The sequence below is a fragment of the Coenobita brevimanus genome, chromosome 21 (assembly GCF_032717465.1).
Source record: "Coenobita brevimanus isolate Jiangsu-jjx chromosome 21, ASM3271746v2, whole genome shotgun sequence".
Lineage (NCBI taxonomy): Eukaryota > Metazoa > Arthropoda > Malacostraca > Decapoda > Coenobitidae > Coenobita > Coenobita brevimanus.
The window spans coordinates 20,293,611-20,314,015 of NC_136974.1; the positions used below are offsets into that span (position 1 = coordinate 20,293,611).

The 20,405-nt window shown below is 38.3% G+C and overlaps 1 pseudogene; it reads left to right on the forward strand.

Annotated features, from left to right (window-relative positions):
• Nucleotides 1-1,191: 1,191 nt before the first annotated feature.
• On the forward strand, nucleotides 1,192-1,311 carry LOC145392326 (5S ribosomal RNA; annotated as a pseudogene).
• The last annotated feature ends 19,094 nt before the right edge of the window (nucleotides 1,312-20,405 follow it).

Here is a 20,405-nt window from a genome sequence, read left to right on the forward strand (position 1 = left end):
GACCATCATCCACTCACTAAATGTAGTGCTGCCTACTTCTTCCTTAGTCTTTATCATTCTTTTTTTTGTGCCTGCCCTACTCTCTTCCTATTTCTCACATCTTTCCTGCCACTTCTTATGCTTTTCTTTCCTTTACAGGTGGCTTTACACTGAGTGACAAGCCAAATGGTTTCCTGTAAGTCAAGAAACCATTTACAATGGTGGCTGGTAACCATATAACCAAACCATACGTGCTCCTTACGTGTCAACAAGTGGGTTGGTGGAGGGTTAGTGCCCCTCTCCGAAAAACAAATAACTCAAAGTCAAATGGCCACTCCTTACCGGATTATGGCGTCTGGCAATAGATGGATAGATAGACCAACCAGTCAACAATAGTCGCTCCACCACCTTTCAGGCATTCCACAACACACCCATCCTTACCTGCAGCTTTCCCTATTTTCATCTCCTTTATTGCATCCTGCACTTCCTCCATCGTGATCATGGAATCATATCCAACGAAATGGATACCGGTATTTATTAAATCACCCATTACCAAGACGTCTTCCTCTTACTTCTCCTCCTCCTCCTTGAAAGATAACTGAATCATTACATAAAGATAAATGTTGAATTTGAAGGGAATGTACGAGCTTAATATTTTCATGTTCTATCCTTCATAGCTGACCAAAAAAAAAAAAAAAAAAAAGTATTTGTCTAAAATTTATGAAAGTTATCTAAACTCTCACTATGATATATATTATGAATGCATTCAGCACAAAGAAAATTGAGTTATCCAGTCTCAATATCACACACATTATGAGAGCACCCAGCAAGCTAAAAAATTAAAGCAGTTCTCTACATTCTCAATATGTTAAATAACATGAGAGTAACCAACACTTCATTCCCTTCAGTCACTCGATGAACGGATGGATATTTATAGTATTACTGACCCCATGATCATGATAATACCTTGACTGCATTGCCCTTGCTTCTGCTAAATGATACCGGTATTACTGGGTATTTAGACTATACGAGACATATTTTGGCGATGTGGCTAGAAATATTATCCAATGACCCCTTCATACCAGAACACTGCACACACACACAAAAAAAAAATGTTATAAATTAAGGCATATGCACCACAATCACCCCTTCCCCCCCTGTTGACGGAATGTCATGAGGACAGAAATTATTAAACAATTATCAGATCCCGGGAATAATATCGATAACCACGTTGAGTACACCGCTTCCCGTCCGATCAGCGAAGTTAAGCAACGTTGGGTCTGGTTAGTACTTGGATGGGTGACCGCCTGGGAACACCAGATGCTGTTGGCATACCGTTCTCCCTACGTGTCAAGTGGGGTTGGTGGAGGAGTAGTGCCCCTCCCTGTAAAACAATTAACTCGAAGCCCTTGACCACCCCGTTTGGGATACATGGCGTCTGGCGATGAATGAATAATGGGGTAATGATAAGATGATTTAAACGCTATGCACCCCGTGTCCTCAGCATGGGACGGAACTGGGAGTTTTCAAAATTTAATAAAGGGAACCCCCGGGTAGGGACCACTGAACTCTATAGTAAGGAAAGGCTTTCTCATGAGTGGCACCATGTAGTTTATGTAACCGCCGCCAGGGGCCCAGGGCGGTGCTTATGTTGTTTATCTACCCCACCGATGCCAACATCTTTTGAAATCAGCCGATGAATTCAGAAAATACAGTGCCGTGGCCCACTGCTTAACTTATATAAGCAACGACCAAAAAAGAAACAGCAAGCTAAGAATAGTGATCCAATTGCATTACCACTGTGGAGACGACGAGTGCAGGTGTTTCAATGTCGCGGCCAAAGTTACATGCTCGCTGCGGAGACAGACTCTCCATATTATAGAGTTCAGTGGTAGGGACCTATGGGCTTCGCGACTATGAGCTGACAGGCGGAGGGTGGTGCGCCTAGCACCCTTCCAGCAAAATCTCTCGCACAGCAACTTTAGGAACTAAAGGGTTAAACACCGACAAGTCTGTCAGTTTCGTTAACCTTTTTGTGTCCCGTGTCCTCAACATGGGATGGAACTGGGCGTTTTCAAAATTTAATGAAGAAGGGAACCCCGGGTAGGGACCTATGAGCTTCGCGACCATGGGCCATACTATAAAAAGCCAGAGATTAGGCGGTCCAACGGCGACGTTCAGTCGTCAGACGTTCCTGAGCGTCATTCATCCTTACTAATAAAATTCTGGACCGTCAGTCTTGGCGAAACCCAGTTCAGGAGTTTGAATGCCGCGACAGTCGCTAGACTGAGTGAGAATGCGCTGAATGAGCACTAGCAGCACGCAGATTTTAAATATTTCTTCTGCTTCATAAACAAGACACTTTGCAAACCCATTCTAACTTGTTGTTTTTATGTAGGAAATATGTATTTATGCGCCAGAATTGATAAAATATTACAGCTGAATGCATAAAAAGGATGCATTTATGAGCAAGTTACAGTACCGGTATACTGGCAAAGCTGTGCATGTACCGGTATTATAATTTACCTTCATTTGCCATTATTTACCTTCATTTGCCATTATGATTATTAAAGATGTCTAGATTAGTATTTATCCGAGCAAAGTTAATGTACTATTGCATACTTCATAGACTTCCATGATATGTTTCCTGCCAGCTCGCCATTCAGGTACTACACTGCAGTATATCAAGATATGTGCAACTCTTTTTATGTGGCAGTACATCATATGTTCCTAAACTTGTAATGCAAGCTGTAAATACATAGCTATTACAGAATTATTTTTAGCATGCAGGCTGTTTTGCTTCTGTACAAGCTGGTTGAATGGGTGGCATTCATTTCAGCATTATCACATAAGGGATGCACAAACACTCCTTCAGTTTTTTTCCCAGCAATTTCTTTCCACGCCTGTCATCCAGCCATAACCAACAGAACGTTTTGGAATATATAGGTTATCAGATGTGTGTACTGTCACAGTTGTACATTCAGTTTCTATGCATTTGGCTATAGTTTCTTCCCCATATTATTGCCACCTTCCCTGTCTTGGTTATTACAGGTAAATATCCATTCTAGCTCTATAATTATACTCCTCTTGTATTCACATTATTGATTATTACCTTTCCCTCCAAACAGTGTGCAGTGATTTAAGTTACTTGGTACAATACATTTTTCTTTTTTTTGTCCCAGTCTGCTAGATAAATCTTACCTATTTTCCCCGAAATCATTCCACTTCTCTATATCCAAGTCTGTTTTATACATTTTCAGACTGCTTACAGTTCTGTTTTCCTACCTGTTTCCTCAACTGTCCACATGCTTGAATTTACTCTCCTTCACTAAACATTTATCTCATTATTTCCTTTTCGTCACAGGCACTGCTTAACTCTCTTTCACGCTCTTATATAACCCTTTCACGCAAACCAATATTCCATGCCTTTCCACCCATCTACTCCATTGCAATGTTATAATTATTTCATCTAAAACTATTTTTGGTACTACATATCACTGAACTCTATAATATGGAGGGGCTTTCTCATGGGTAGGACCACATAGTTTGTGTAACAGCCGCCAGGGGCCAGGGCGGCACTGATGATCTGTATCTACACCAACGACGCCTACGTCTTTTGAAATCAGCCGATGAATCCGGAAAATATAGTGCCATGGCGCATTGATTAACTTCTGTAGGCAACACTGAAACAGAAACAGCAAGCTAAGAACAGTGATCCAATTGCATTACCATTGTGGAGGCGACGAGTGGTGGTGTTTCAATGTGGCGGTCAAAGCTACACGCTTCCTGCGGAAATAGCCTTTTCATATTATAGAGCTTAGTGCTACATATGCATGGTACAGGCCACATCCTGGGGCCTACAGCTACTAACAGGTTAAGAAAATCTCTTGGGATAAAGATGCCCCAGGATTTTTTCTTTTTTAATCTCTTGAAATAATCCGCATTGTTTTTACTAACAAATTTTGTATGAAGTTCAAAACACCTATGTTCAAAACTGAGTGTTTGATTGAAATAGGTAAATACTTCAGTCATCATCCTAACCAACCAATTCACTCTTTTCTGGTAACTTTACCTAACTTTATCTTAACTAAATAAAATTATTATTTTGGTACAAAAACGAATCACATATTTCAATAAAGAAGTTATATGATTGCGTTTATTTGTTAGTTCTAATGATTTTTTTATTACCCATTCTCTAACTTAGCCTACGAGTAAAGGAACACTAAAGCTGGTGAAAAATACACCCTTAACTACCCATTTACCAACACTGACCTAGCTCTGATATTTGTAATTTCTGTCATGTAATATAATAATGTAAATTCAGTCTGCTTATAAGTTATATATTTATTTAGTCTGAAATATGGGGGGGAAAGTTTTACTGTACCCAGCTAAGTAGTGTGACTTTCATTATTTTGCAACCACTGCAGCTGCTGCATTAATCAACTACTGTATTCACTTGAACTGCATGTGATGTACTTCAAGAAGTACCTCAACATCAGAAAAAAAAAATCAATGATTTAATCACTTACCAGTGTCAAATGTCACAAATTTGACTAGACTGAAGCACAAACTTATAGGTTTCCCCTCAAATGTGATAACTACAGCACGAAGCTGGCTAACACACCAACTGTGATATTGCTACCGTTTCAAAAATCTATTGAGAAATTCCACGGGAACTCTGAAATTAGCTTCAGAGCACAATTCATTGTTATAACTCCATTTTCTGTGCACCACATTGCCACTCCACCACACGGCAACTTTTGTTTACTTGTATTCGATACAGAAACACTTCGTCTTGTAAAATTTTCTGAACAGTTCTGGATATCTCGTATATTTTAGCTTGCCAAGGAAAATTTTATTCCCGAATTATTCAGAGTTTATTAAAGAAAAAACCAGCTATCATATCTATGAATATTTAAGTTGGTTACACGAGAGGGCTGTCTCATGTGGTGTTTATACTCCTGTCACATTCCAATACTGTCTTACGCCATAACCAGCAATCGAACGTCTGGCGTAGGGCTGGGCAAGAACCGGTTCCAGAACACTGAGCTCTATAGTATGAAGAGGCTATCTCCGGCTCGAGCGTGTGATTTTGGCCGCCACATTGGAATGCCAGCACTCAAATTCAAATTCAGATACTTTATTTCCACTAAACAGTTTTTATTAATAAAGATACACTAGTCGCTTTTAATACAAAAACATATGTTGATTATGATATTTTTTTATTTTCTTGGCCTAGCTCAACGAATTATACCGGGTACATTTACCAATGAGTATAAAACAACGCCATAAGCTGCTGAAGTGCAGAATTTACCCTTTATGGCACTATCCATGTCATGAAACCGAATATCCAGATTGCTAAAGGCTGGAAGAAACATGGAAATACTGTACCTACAAGAGAGTGTGAACAGAAGAGATGAGGACATGGAGAGAAAGACTGGAGATAAATGGGCCCCTTTCAGTGTCTCAGTCATGCAGGGATACTGGGGAAGAATCTTCCCGACCCACCACAGGGGGCAGTAATTTTAAAGAATTAGCAACAAGATATACTGTGTTTGTTACTTGTGAAATGTAACGCCATTTCTCTTCGATGAATTCCTGTGCCCATTTTTGTATCCGTTAGCTGCACGGTGGACCATGGCACTATATTTTCCGGAATCATCAGTTGCTTTCAAAAATCCACAGAGCAGCTCAGTACAAAGCCGTGGGCGTCAGGCGTGGTGTAAAATGGCTGTCGCTACACCAGCGCCGCCCTGGCGGCGGCAACATAAATTATGCAGTGTTGCCCATCAGAAAGCCTCTCCATATTATAGAGCTCAGTGTTTCAGAACCGGTTCCAGCGATTCTGACGAGGTAAACTCAAAATCGATCCCAAACCCCGGAACCGGTTCCCAAGATGAGGTTCGGCTAACATTATTTCATTGTACTGGCGAATCAACTTTATTTCCAAAATTATGGTTTTTATTTTGTAAATAAGGAAATTATAATTTGTTATATTTTGTTAACTGCAGTCTGTCAATGATTGCAGTGAATTATGAGAAGCAGGCATCTTTAATATTTCCCATTGGCTGGCATTATTATTTTTGATAACAAGAAGCATGTGTATTCAGTATTTCCCAATGGTTATCATTATTATTTTTGATAAAGACTAAGAGAATCATATATGTTTATGTAATAATTCCCAGTGGTTTAATTGTTTGGCATTATTATTTTTTATAAAGAGAAGCATATGTTTCTTTAATATTTCCCAGTGGTTGGCATTATTATTTTTGATAAAGCTATGTTTTTGTAAATTAGATTATTTATTCCTGTAAAATAAATGGAGGTAAAATTGTAAATATTAATTTATGCACCTACATCACATGCTGTCCTTCCCAGCTGGTAAATTAAGGCTTTACAATAGAAAGCAATTATGTCACTCAGCTCCTCTTTGGAACCGGTTCCAATAATTCCTTTGGCAGGGAGAATCGGAACCGTCGGTTCCAGTTTTAACGGTTCTTTCCCACCCATAGTCTGGCGTGAACAGCAAATTTATTATGGTACGAAACACGGGAACGTCAGACGCTCACATTCGGCAACACTGGCATTTAGTTTTTATAGTACGGCCCTATCAGCCGACAGGAGGAGGGTCGTGCGCCTAGCACCCTTCCAGCAAAATCACTTGCACAGGCACTCTGGGAACTAGGGGGTTATTATGAATAGTAGGTGTCCATAAGACTAACAGCATGAATATTCTAAGTCAACAAGGACTTACACTAGTTGAAAGTTTATTCTGGTACTTTTCTAATGTGTAGCCACATTACGGGAGCTTCACTATAACTATTTATGGTTTATAAGATATGAAATCTTGGCATCATAAATAAGTCTGTGACTTTTAAAGTAGTTCGTCATTCATATTGGGAACATGTACTTACATAAATCTAAAGTAGCTTCTTGTGTAATATCAACAAGATCTGAAGACGAAAGTGTGGAGGAAATAAATGAAGCATGGGCACATTTATGTTTGTCACAATAACATGCTTACTGTATGCTTAACTGTAACCTTGGGTGCTCACACCCAGGAAGAGTAACTTGAGATTTGAGTGACGAGTTTTCCATGAATGAGCCCCTTATTGTTCATCCTAATTCTTGAAGCTCTCTCATATGACGTTAGAAATGGACTCCAATGGGAGTTTTTGTGTATTGATAATTTGGTACTGATTACAGAAAATGAAAGGGAGGCAGACGAGTGATTTAGGAAGTAGAAACAAAATGGGACTTTATGGTTTAAGAGTAAATGCAGATAAAACAAAAGTGATGATATCTTCAGTAGGTGGTGGTAGTGGCAATGCATAGGAAGTGTGGCCATTTGCAGTTTGTGACAATGGTGTGGAAAGTAACTCCATCTTGTGCAGTGTTTATAAGTGGGTGCATCAGAGATACAGTGGTATTAGAATTAGGCTGCGAAATAATGTTGATTTTGGATGTTAGGTTTGTTAGCGAGAGGATGTAGAGATTGTCAGGCGTGAAATCACTGATTTTGCTGGAGAGCCTCTTGAGTGTGTGTAGGAGTTTTGTTACCTGGGGGATATGTTATGTGCTGAAGGTGGGGCTGGGGTTTGTTCCGTGACCAGGGTAAGGAGTAGTTGGAGGAAGTTCAGGGACCATTTATCTCTCCTAACATCATGAGGGCTCTCTCTCTGTGCCAAGGGATCTTTGCATACTGCATGTGTTAAGAGTGTAATGTTGTGTGATATGGGGACCTGGGCATAAAGAAAGAGGACATTCGGAGGATCAAACGTACGTAAATGAATATGATTTTAAGACTGTGTAGTGCATCCTTCAGTGTGAGGTGTAAGGGGGCTAGTATTGCAACTGAAGAGTTGAGAGAAAGGATGGGGCTTTAGTGTATTAGTGTTGTAATATCGAGGGGTAGATTGAGATGGTTTGGGCATGTTGCGAAGATGGAAGACGTAAATTAGGTGTAAAGGCGAGAGGTGTGAATATTGAGAGTAGGGTTGCAGGAAGCAGACCAAAAAATGCCTGGGACGAGGTCACACAGTGTAACCTCAAGGATAAGAGACTGAATAGGCAGGATGCCAGAGATTGAACAGTGTAGAAATTCGCCATTAGGTTATTCAATACGACACATACTAGCTTATTATAAATTATACGATTATAAACGAACTAAGTGCTGATGGATGGATGAATGAAGGAGCGGGCACACACACACACACACACACACTAGGCACCGAGGAGAGCAGACGCATGTCGCCACCGTTCCATACCTGGCCAACTTGGCCAGTGACATTACCTAAATTAGTATTTTTATATGAGTCAAGCTTTGTACCAGGTTAGACTAAATGGTGTTCTAATATAGAAAAGAAGTTTTAAGTAAGACTTGTTCAAACAAAAAAGAAAACAAAGCAGCGCAAGAATACGCACAATCAGCTGATCGTTTGTTTAGTCTACAACTGCCTCAGGGAATGTAAGTACTATATGTGCTTTTCGTATTGCAAAATGACCACATACTTTAGTAAAGCAAATTTGGAAAAGAAGAGGGATAAAGGTAGAAAGCAGGATGATGATTTCTACTAAGATAATGGAGACCCATAATAACTGGTGGAACGAGTACATAGACTAGACATGGCTTTTCAGAATGAGATTGATGAAATTAAGAAACAGATGCACTTCCAAAAGAAAGAAATAGAAAAATTAGGAAAGGAAGTCAACAAGAAAGACACAACCATAGATGAGTTAACAATAGAAGTGGGTACACTTAGGAGGAAAATTAGTGAAATGGCAAGTACAGTAGTCAACCACGAGAGTATTATGGAAGAGTTCAAAAATGATACAGAGACAATTAGGCAAGTAAGCAGTCTGATAGACCAGAGCAGTGATACTGAGCAGAAGATAACACAGGTGAATGAAGTTGTGCAAAGCTACAAAAATGATGTGGTAACTACTTATGCTGAAATGGTGAAAGTAAAGAAAGACTTAGAAACAAGGGTGGAAGAAAAAAGCATTAAAAAGGAAGTGAAAAGAATAATCCAAAACAATCCTAAGTTAGCCAGAGATTCAGTAGATATCAACAAATCTATAGTAATCACTGGTATAAAAGAGGAAGAAGTAAAAAACAAGATCTCAAGAGACAAAAAGGAGATGGCAAATGTAATGGGCACATTGAAAGAAGGATCAGAGGAAATCTGTAGTAAAGACACAGAGGAACACAAAAAGTTAGGGAAATACGAGAGAAGCAATTCAAGACCCCTAAAGGTAACCTTCCAGTGTAAACACCGTGGAGGAGATACTAAAAAATGCAAAGAATCTTATGGAAAAAGAGGAGTTCAAAAATGTATGGATAAAAAGATGCCTAACACAAGAGGAACTGGAATTAATGAAAGAGAAGAGGGAGGAAGCAAAAACAAAAAATGAGGGAAGAGCAGAGGAGGAGAAGAATACATTTTTTTTACAAAGTAATTGGATTGCAGGTACGAAAGTGGTACATAAACAGGAGGGAATAAAAAGGAGGAAGGTAGTAGAACCAAATCATGACAAGTATATAAACAAGATGATTAAGATGGTGTACTCAAATGTGAATGGAATGGTATCTGCTTTATTAGAGATGAATGATTATGTCAGAGAAAATGAACCACATATACTATGCCTAACTGAAACAAAATTAATACCAAGGATATCAAATTACATCCTAAACTTAGAGGAATATAATGTATGGAGAAGAGATAGGAACTTAAAAAAAGGAGGAGGAATTATAATATTAACTAAGAAAAATTTAAAAGTCAAAGAAATAGAACTAGATATACCCTCTAAAGCAGAACTGATTGCAGTAGAGATCAATACATCTGAAGGGAGAATAATTGTAGCCCATTTGTACATGCCACCCAGATCAAACATATGGGAAAGAGACCAGTATGAGGACCTGGCAGAGAGTACAATTCAGAGTTTAAGAGCATTACTACATAAAATGGAAGAGAAATCGGAAACAATTATACTAACTGGAGATTTTAATACAAATATAAATTGGAATACTCTAGATATAATAAGCCAAGAAAGCTGTTGGGACCAAAAGCTCATGGATCTCGTGCAAGAGTTTTTCCGAACGCAACATGTAAGGGAAAGCACCAGAAAAAGAGGACTCGATGTACCTTCAATGCTAGATCTCATATTTCCTAGGCAAGAAAACGATATTGACAGTTTAATATATCACCCTCCATTCGGCAAAAACGATCATGCAGTACTAAATTGAAACTTCAGGATTGCATATGACATAGTTAACAGCAATGAGAGTTACAAAAAGAGCCTAAACTATAAAAAGGGAAAGTATCATGACCTAAAGAAGTACTTCTTAGAAATTGCTTGGGTAAAGGAGCTTAAAGGACAAGATTTAAATGCTATATATGAAAAATTTTGTGAACTTTATGAAAGAGGAGTCCAGAAGTACATCCCACAGCACAATGAAGCAGAAAAGAGAATAAAGAAATGGTTCAATACGGAATGTAAAAAATCAAAAGAATGAAGAGATTTGTTGTGGAATAGATACAGAAGACACAATAGTGAAAGGGCACATAATAATTACAAACAGGCAAGAAACGATTATACGAGAATAAGGAAGGACGCCAAAAAACAGTTTGAGGAGGATATAAATAAAAGTAGTGATCAACCAAACCTATTTTACAGCTACATCAGAAGCAAAACCAAAGTAAAAAATAAAATACAATCCATTACGGACGATGGAATCACCTATATACAAGAGAAGGAGATTTGTGAAGCACTAACCAGGAATTTCCAATCAGTTTTTACAAAGGAAAAAAAAATTGAGAGGGATTATGTGGAACATGCATGCCCACACATACTACCAGATATACAAACATCAGAAAAGGAAATACAGGAGCAGCTAAGTAAATTAGACAAAGGAAAAGCAAATGGGCCTGATGAAATTTCATGTTGGGTGATACGTGAATGTGCAAAGGAGTTAAGTAAACCATTATTTATAATTTTCAAGAAATCCTTGAGTCAATGTAAACTACTTGATATTTGGAAAAAAGCAAACATTGTTCCCTTATTCAAGAAAGGGAATAGACAAAATCCACTTAACTACCGACCAGTATCACTAACCAGTGTTGTAAGCAAGGTATTAGAAAAGCTTATTAGAAAAGCTTGGGTGAATCACCTAGAAGAACACAATATGATAACAGAAAGACAGTTTGGTTTCAGAAAAGGAAAATCATATATTACTAATCTGTCGAGTTACTATGACAGAGTTACATACACATTACAGGAAAGAGAAGGATGGGTGGACAGTATCTATTTAGATTTCAAGAAAGCATTTGACACAGTACCACACCAAAGACTTTTATGGAAACTGTACCATCAAGGAGGAATTCGAGGCAAACTGTATTCTTGGATGTAAGATTTTCTCATGAAATGAGAAATTAGAACAGTACTAAGGGGAAATTACTCATCATGGAAAGAAGTGACTAGTGGAGTACCATAGGGCTAAGTGCTGGCACCAGTTATGTTTTTAGTGTATATAAATGATATAGACAGTAACACTGGAAGTGCAAGCTATCTCAATATGTTTGCAGATGATGCAAAAATACAAAGGAGAATTACTAACACAGACTCTTGTAAAGAGTTACAAGAAGAATTTATATAATAAACTTCATGAATGGAGTAATACATGGCAAATGGAATTCAATGTGGACAAGTGTCATGTAATCAAGTTTGGTGAAAGTGGAAAAAGACCTGATTGGAATTATACGTTAGAAAATAAAACCCTACACACTTCAGAAAGAGAGAAGGACCTAGGTGTGATTATCAATAACAGACTATCTCCGGCTGACCACATTAGTGAGAAGGTACGGAACATGTATACACTGCTTGCCAAATTGAGCATAATGTTCACATACATAAATGAAGACATGCTAAGAAAGATAATAACATCATTCATCAGACCAACCCTGGAGTATGCATCAGCAGTCTGGAGTCTTCATCTCAAAAAACACTTAGACAAGATTGAAAAAGTTCAAAGGGCCGCTACAAGGTGGGTACCAAGCTTAAGGGATCTAAGCTACGAATAAAGACTAAATAAACTGAATCTGCCGACACTACAGGAGAGAAGGAAAAGAGGTGACATGATTATGCTATATAAATGCATATCAGGGAAGGAGAAAATAGCCATAAAAAATTACTTAACCTATGGGGAAGCATCATCAAGAGGACACTGCAAAAAACTGCATAAGAAGAAAGGTGATAAAGGCGTAAGGAAATTTAGTTTCCCAAACAGAGCAATTGATCAGTGGAATGCACTACCGAATGAAATAGTGTGTGCCAAAACAATTCACAAATTTAAGGATATGTACGATAAATATGGTTTAAGACACGGGACATACGAGCTTGACTCATTCCTGTAAAGATACAATTAGGTAAGAACACACACACACACACACACACACACACACACACACACACACACACACACACACACACACACACACACACACACACACACACACACACACACACACACACACACACACACACACACACACACACACACACACACACACACACACACACTGAGAAAAAGAGTTACCAACAAAAAGAGACAGTGAGAGAAAGTAATAATAATAAACAAATGGCAGACACAAACAGACATGAAATCGAGGCAGAAACACACACATAACAAGAGACAAGCAAAGACAAACCAGAACACAGACAGACGAAGAGGAAGTGAGGAAATAAGAGTAGGTTAACAGCAGGATGATATAAAACTTGAAAAGAGTGAGTCCAACAGGTGGCCGTGTTTCCACACTATCCCAACACCATATTCCAAAATTTAGACGTGGGGTTTCAGAATGGGTTGTGTTGGTGAGGTTGGATGTCTAGCTAGATAGATTTAGAAGTGGATGGATGGACAGACGGGTGAATAACCTCGTATATGGATGGATAGTTGAATGGGTGAGGGATGGTCGGATGGCCGGATGAAAGGATGAAGAAATGGATGGATTGACAGAATGATGGATGGATCGCTGTCTGAATGTATATGAGGTCAAATGAAGAAATGGACAGATGAGTGAATGGACGTGTGCATGTGATAAGGGGTGGATGGATGGACAGGTGGCTTGAAAAACTGATGTTATTTAGAGGGAGGCGTGGAGGAAAGCGTAATTTGAAAATAGAGATGAATTAAGACGTTGATGAATAAATGGATGGATGAAAAAAGATAACTGACTGAGTGGACAGATGATGGTACGGTGACGATGAAGGTTCGCTGGATGTATTTTGAAGGTTTTGAATGGATGGAGATGGTTGGATGGATGATCAGTCGGATGGCGCGATGGATGGATGTAGCAGTCAATGGGTGACTGGATGAATGGTTTGACTGAAAGGTAGACGGAGCTGTGGAGGCCTTTAAGTGGAGAAAGACAGATGGATTTATGGCACGATGGGTGGATGTTTCGACTGATAGATTAATCAATTGATCGGCCGAGGATGGACAAATGGATAGGAAAGGGGATGATATGACTGGGAAACGAAGTGAAAAATTACACTAATGAAGAGAGAGGTCCAGGGGTGGGTAAAATGATATATGAAGAGGTGAATGAAGAAGAATAGAGGGATGGATGGAGTTATGGACGAATGGATGAATGGATAGCGGTGTAGATAAAAGAATGGGATAGATGTTTGTAAGAAAGGAGGTATAGAGGGGTGGATGAGATGATGGATGAACGGGTGAACGAAGGGAGGGATAGAGGGGTGAATGAAAGTAGAGACAGAGGGGTGGATGAAGGGATAGGCATAAGGAACTGCTGGTGGTGATGGTGGAATGATGGTTGGGTGAATTGGTGCATGGTATGGATGGGATGCGTTTGTTGTAGTGATCGATGAGGAAATAGGGAAAGATGGATGAATTGCATGGGTGAAATATCAAGGCTTTTGGAGCGGATGGAAGGATGGATGGATAGTGAGGATGAAGAAAGGTGGATAGGCGAATGGATGTTGAAAAATGGATGGACGGTTGGATGAATGGGAGGAAAGAAATTGGGTAGTGATGGATGGATGAATGGGTGGATGGCAAGAAAGAAATAGGATAATAACGATGTATGCGTAGATAGACCATGGTATAAAGATTTAAAAATGAATACATGGATGGTGATGGTGATGCATGGATGGGATGAAATGTGAAGATTGTACTGGCAAATGGTTGATGTCGCGGGAAAACAAACGTTTGACATATGTGTGAATGGATTTTGAAGTGGATTAATAGATGGAATAAATGGATGGGTGATTGACAAGACGAGGCGAGGAAGTAGTGAGTCAATCGTCCGATTTATTGAATGACCGAAGGGTTGGATGAATAGTTAAATGAGCGGCTGATAGTCAGTAACGGGGTGATGCGGTAAAATAAGTGAGGTGAGATGAACGATGTATGAAGAGTGAAATAGATGATAAAAATGAACTATGAGGGTGATGGTGATAAATGATACATAAGGAAGGCGAAAATGGGTGGAGGAGTGGATGAATAGAGGAAGGGACGATCGAGAGGAATGATGTTCAAGGGAGGTAGTGATGGATGAGTCTGTTAATGGTGTTTATTGCAATGGATGGGCGATACCCTGACCGGATATAGCTGAGAAGTTGATGATCGGATGGATTGATGGATGACATTAAATAAGCTGGTGATGAAGGAAGACAATTTCTTTTATGAAAGGGGTGAATGTTGTGAGAATGCTGATGATGAACAGAGAGAAAAGGAAGAAGAATGAATGTGTGTGTAAAAATTTTTGTGTATATGGATGGGTTATGGGGTTTATAAACAATATTGTCTGATGGAACATCGTATAAAAAACTCATATGCTGCAGGTTTCGCCTAGCTAATGATCTTACTTAACTGTTACCTAGGTTCGTATTCTCGTCAGCTAAGGACGATCCATTGGAAGTTTTTCTTAGCAGTTTATTCTTTAACTGGCACGTCGCTGTTCTCTTAAATGTTATTAATACCATGATGATAGAAATAAAAGCAGCATGCAAAATGACATAAGAATGAAATAGGCAAAATAAACCGCGAAGAAATAGGTGCTGTAAAGCATTCGTCGACGAGAATACGACGCTTTATATCGAAACACTGAATGAAAAGGTACCTAAAGATACAATAATAAATAGCTGTGACTGTGAACCGTGATGTCATTGTCAATGCAAGAGAGCCAACTGATAGGACAGTGGTATGATCCAAAACTTCTCTAAAGCTCTCTCAGTATTAACACCTTCAGTACAAAAAGTATTTTGAATTTACTGTTTTAATCTCCATAATTATTTACTCGTTTACACAAGTAATGATGATAATAAGGATTCTTAAGGCTATATAATATTCCTTCAGTCCACAAATTCTAAATCAGAATAAAACTGTCTACAGACATATAAAATATATATATATATATATACATACATATATATATATATATATATATATATATATATATATATATATATATATATATATATATATATATATATATATATATATATATATATATATATATATATATATATAAACGCCTATTTGGCATGCTCTCCTCTTCTAGGGATTAATGGTGAATGAATTCATGAGTTTTTCAGTCACTTGGGTCATAACTTACCCAGAGAAACTAGGTAACACGCTATGAAAAAGTGCATTAATACCCTGCATAAAGTCATCAGTACCCAATGCTCCCAGCCAATTTCAGATATGCAAATTTTGATTTTGTTCGTGTTCTATGATTAGATAATAAAAGTATTCATTATCTGGAGGGTGTAAGTTACGAGTACTCGTATGTGAGGCGAATTCATAAAGATGGTAATTGTAGGTCTTTGAGGTCCATCCAGGTTTCAAGAGGTTTGAATGATGAGGGAATGATTGTGTTACCCATTTCATTGTGCATATGGTTGATAATTCTGCCACTTCAGTACTTTCGCTTACGGGCTTCTGGATCTTAGCTCACCGCATCTTTTTGTATGAATATAATATAATGATAATGATGATGACTTGAATAAACTTACATTGGAGCCATTTACTTTCATTATACGATGATGACGACAATATGCAATAGGTACTGTATTCTGAATATGGTTGTTCGCAATAAGTAGTGTGTAGATGTCAGATCAGACGGTGTTACTGTAAAATGATGTCAGGTACGCTACACAAAACTTCAGAAATCTCCCTACAATGCTTAGCCCACTAAAATATCGCTACATGCTTACAAAACTAATAAAATCTTGCATGGACTATAATTGTTGGGCATCAAGGTAGTTTGCAAGATAGATATGAATGCTGTAGATCTGAAGTCGTATGTATAATGCATCATAACCATTTTTTACAACAAACGGGTTGCATTATATTTATAATCTGTTTCACAGATCCATTTGTTTGTTTATTTATTATTTGTATTTCTGTTTTTGGTTTGACATACTCTAATTGGTTGTAAAGGATATGTTACTGTATGAGTGAAGATAAGCGTATAAACAATCAGTCCTTTACACAACTTAAACCTGTGAGAGTTTAAGCAAACTATTGCACTGATATAGAAAAATCTAGACTTAAGAACCTTGGTACAGAGTGGGAAACGGTTCAGGGTAAAACAAGGAAAAATAAATTAATTTTTGAGTATTACTAGTTATAGATCAAGGTCACAGGGAATGGTCAAAGTTCAATGGCGCTCAGAAAAGTGAACTTATGAATTCTGATCCGATTTGAATCAATTACGGTGAATCGGTAAAGGGTCGGTAGGAAACAAGAAATTCATTTTTCAGAATAGTTAATTGAAGGTCAAGACTCAGGGCACAAGAAAAAATTTGGATGTTGGAACAGCTGATAGCTGTGAGTGTTGAACTCCTTGAGTGCATGTTCTCCTTTTTCTTCTACTTCATATTATTATTATTATTATTATTATTATTATTATCGTTATTATTATTATTATTATTATTATTATCATTAAAACTTCCCACATCCATGTGGGAAACTCTTGTTTCTGTCAATATTATTATTAAAACTTCACATATCCTTGTGTAGACTTTAATTTTATTTTCTCAAAATTATTTTTCTTTCTTCTTAAAACGTAAATGACCATTATTGGCAGGCAATTTAGACTAGTGCCTTCAAACTTTGTCAGCTGAGTCCCCCAGCTGGCCGCTTCATCTGGCACAAGTGGAAGAAATTGGCTGACCAGATCTCTGGATAATATCCAGACCTTAAGAAAAACAATTGGTAGGCATTATCTCAAAAACCAATTGAGATAGAGAGCTGAAATTTTTATGCCACATGCCCTTTCTCGGGGAGCAGTTCTTAATGGATTATGAACTTAGAAGATGAATATACTCGGAGATAGCCAAGGGTCAGTTATTGGGATTTTCCCTAATATTCAGAGTGTCGCCTAATTTTCCATGGAAGAATACGGCTAGAGTCACCAAACTTGCTAAAGTTGTATACTGAGATGACTTAAGGTGACATGCACAAGATCAGTGACCTTGACCTCTCTTGGAGTCAGGAACTGGGACTTTTCCAGATATTCCGGATGTCACCCAATTTTCTATGAAGCATTAAAGCTAGAGCCACCAAACTTGGTGGACGTATAGACTATGATGACTTAAGGTGACATGCACAATATCAGTGATCTTGGCCTCAAGGCCCCGTTATTTGCTCGGCTTCTATTAGGCAATGGCTGTGGAAAGTGTTTCTTTATCTAAATTCTCTTTGGGCAATTTTACGTGATCTACTTATTACTATAATTCACCACACCAGAGGTACCGGTAAGTTAAATTGTTCTTGTCATTATTATTATTATTATTATTATTGTTATTATTATTATTATTTTTATTATTATTATTATTATTATTATTATTATTATTATTATTATTATCATTATTATTATTATTTCATTATTATTATTATTATTATTAATATTATTATCATCGTTATCATCATCATCATTATTATTATTATCATCATCATCATTATCATTATTTTCATCAGTCTTTCTTACGAAGAAGCAATTCTCGTATTTGTTTAATTTCAAAGCTACGGCCATCATACTTGGCCATCAGCGTCCCCCAGCAGGCGGCTTCTTATGACCCAGTAACATCCAGTTCCCAGTTCCATACAAAAACCAATGAAATTAGCCTAGTCGCTGATTCTCAGAATCCGTCAAAGGTACAAACTTGCAATTTTTGTTGGACATAGCCAAGGTCGGGGAGCAGGTCTGAAATGACTATGGGCCTATTTGGGCCAGCAGTCTCTGAGATCGCCTCGGGATCAATGGAAAGTAGTTTGGTGTCTCTGAGTGCACAAAGGAATAAAAAAAAAAAAAGGTAGAACTGAGCTACAGTCACCAAACTTGGTACATTTATAGAATCTTACATACTATACATGGCTACTATGTATGAATGACTTGACCCAAAACTCAAGATCACAGCCATGGTCAGTGGTCAAAATTTGCTTATTTTTGTTTGTACTGACGTCACATGCACAAGATGGATGGCCTTGTCACGTGGTGAGTTATTGAAACTGGTAATGGCAATTCCCGTTTTCCAGTTATTATTATTATTATTATTATTATTTACTACTACTACTAATGCTACTACTACTACTACAACTACTACCACCACTACTACTATTATTATTATCAATATTATTATTATTATTATTATTATTATTATTATTATTATTATTATTATTATTATGCATATAGGGATTGCTTAGTTAGGAATGCTAAAGTGGTGTGTGGTGTGGCAAGAGTAACAAAAAAGAAGAAAGGTACGGCAAGGTGGGATGAGGAGGTTAAGAGAGCGGTGGAGGATGTGGCTAAAGTGATTACGGGATAAGGGTTCAGTTGAAATAAGAAATGATTACAGTATATTGAGAGCAAGAAGCACATAAAAAGACTAGTGAAGGATGTAGGTGGTAGATTATTAACCCCTGGGGATGAAGTAAGTACCAGATCGAACGAATATTTTGAAAGCCTGATGAAAGAATAGAGAGAGCAGAGCGGCTGTAAACATGATTGGTTTTGGGGGTGTGCAGAGAGGGAATGCAGTGCCAGGAGACGCGACACTCGCACAGATGAAGAATGCTGTGAAGCGGCTGAAAAATGGAAAAGCACCTGGGGTTGATGAGCTGTATGCAGAGATGCCTAAGTGTAGTGGAGAGAGTGGAATGAAGTGCTTGTTGGAGATATGTAAGAAGGCATGGATGAGTGAAACTGTGCCTGTAGAGTGGAAAAAGGCTGTGATTGTGTCCCTGTACATAAATAAATATGAGAAAAGTGAGTGCAAGAATTATCGTGGCATAAGTTTATTGGGTATGGTAGGGAAGGTATATGGAAGAATTATTATAGAGAAAGTACAAGTGCTCGTGGGCCCTTCGGGCACCTCGCACTTCCTCCTGCGGAGGGCTCTCACGTTGATGTCCTGTTCTAGTCTAATATTGTCATTATCAGCTGTCAAGGCGACATCGAAGGTCCCATGATGGTCCGTTTATGTGCTGTGTTAGAGTAACGTTCTCACTTGGATTTTTTTGCAGCTAACCAATTGATCATGTTATTTGCAGCTTCGGGAATGGAACTCAAGTTGTTTGAACGCAAGTCCAAAATACACCCACAGACACACAGTTACTGCTATAGCATAATTATTTTAGTTGTAGCTATGAGCAAAAAATTCTACGGAGATCCTATGCCGGGAGCCGGGAGCGGAGTTTTTGGGGCAAAACGTGATCGCTCATTAAATATAGTAATCGTTTTTCAATCGTGAGGGGACCAATTTTTTCATATCAGTGATTTTTATGCGATTTTTGTGCCAATTATGGTGCGATTTGAATGTGTACTTTCGGCTGCCCAAAATACACACATGAACACACACACACACACACACACACACACACACACACACACACACACACACACGACTAGTGCTATAGTATATAGGAAGAGAGATATCAGAAGTCCTAGTGAGTGATGAACATGGTGGTTGTAGGAGTGGCAGAGGATGTGTGGATCAAATATTTGCAGTGAGACAGATAGCAGAGTAGGCTTATGAGAAGGACCATAAGCTGATTATGGCATTCATGGATCTGGAAAAAGTATACGACAAAATGGACAGAGAAGAATTGTGGAAAGTTTTGCGCATGTACGGTGTAGATGGTAAGCTGCTATGTGCTGTCAAGAGTTTTTTATGATGGTAGTGATGCATGTGCAAGGATTAAGGGGCATCTAAGTGAATGGTTCACGATCAGTGAGGGCGTGCGACAATGTTGTGTGATGTCCCCATGGTTGTTCAATATATATATGGATGGGGTGATGACAGAAGAAAAAACACGAGTAATGGAGACAGAGATGGCGTTGATAGTGAATGGTGATGGATGGAATATCTCAAATATGTTGTATGCTGATGATGCAGTA